Here is a 1405-nt window from a genome sequence, read left to right on the forward strand (position 1 = left end):
CCTTTGGAGGTGGTCCCCGCACGACTTACTCCGGGTTTCAGGGTGAAATTCGGGGTGGGTCGTGTCATGCGGTCTTTCATTTGTATATAAATCTAATATAACAGTTCTTTTCACAGATATTCTCAAACAGATGATCTCACTTAATTAGTAAAGTAATAACAAAGACAATAACTAACTATACAAACCTTTTATGTTTGCATGCTTAGGTGATACATTCTCAGAAACCAATATACTGTCAACTTCTACTGGATCAACATGTTCATTTCCAAAAACTATGTTCTTTGAAAAATTTCATTCTTGAAGATACCCGGTTTTCAGGTGCCATACCTATGAGAAAAAAACATAGATTTAGAACAAAACTTGAAACTCAGTTAAAAAGAAGAAGAAAAATGGAAATTACAATTAAGGACAAAATGAAGATCTTAAGTAAAAAAACAAAGTAAAAAACTAAAAATTAACAGGAAAACATCATAACATCAAAGGTGCAATGATGAATTAATCCAAATAAAAACTTGAAATTGGTTTTGGGGTACATAGTTTTTCTTCTTTTAATTACACAGAAGATAGTATATTGCACAGGCTCAAAAAAAGTAGAGATAAACAGTGGGGATTCATATATGGGTTTTATTTGTCATGTCTGTTAACGATTTACTTGATTCATGTCTAATCCATAAATTCTTAACTACCTTTAAATTAAGAGTGTAAAACCCCCAAATCATATGATAATCAATGTACTAATCCTAAGGTAATCCCATAAAATTATAAGTATAGACAATACCAATAGCATATACATAATAAAAGTTCTATAATGTAAAAGTTATTAACTCGAAATAGTGAACTTTTAAAGTTTCTGTTCTTATTAGTTTGATAACAGCTTCATTCAAACTATACTATTTTCTTAGAATAAAATCATATTGTTTGTACTAGTATTTTCTGAGAATAGTCAAACAAAATATATAAGTCAAGTTAAGGTGAGATATATACGCACACACACACACATATGCATTTGCAAATGAAAATGCTAACACAACAACGTTTTATTGGTGGGATGCATCATCATATATTTAGTATTAGAATTTGAAAGAAGCAAGATGGATCACAAATCAACTGGGTAAATGGATGTAAAGTATTGCCCAAATGAGATGAAAATCTGCATCATTGCAATGACACATGCTAATTCCTAGTTATAACAAAAAACAAAAGTTATAAGCAGTTTACCACTCCTATATGATTTTTCAAAGATTCTAGGAACTGGTACTCTTAATCCAACCAATCCTTTGCTTGATCTCCAAAAAGTCTGGATGGCACTGGATATGGAACCTTGAATGATAAAAATTTAACCAAAAAGGCTGCTTTGCGAAATTGGAAAGTAGATTGACGTCTGAGAAACCCAATCAAAAATTAG

This window comes from Fragaria vesca, linkage group LG7 (assembly GCF_000184155.1).
Source record: "Fragaria vesca subsp. vesca linkage group LG7, FraVesHawaii_1.0, whole genome shotgun sequence".
Taxonomy (NCBI): Eukaryota; Viridiplantae; Streptophyta; class Magnoliopsida; order Rosales; family Rosaceae; genus Fragaria; species Fragaria vesca.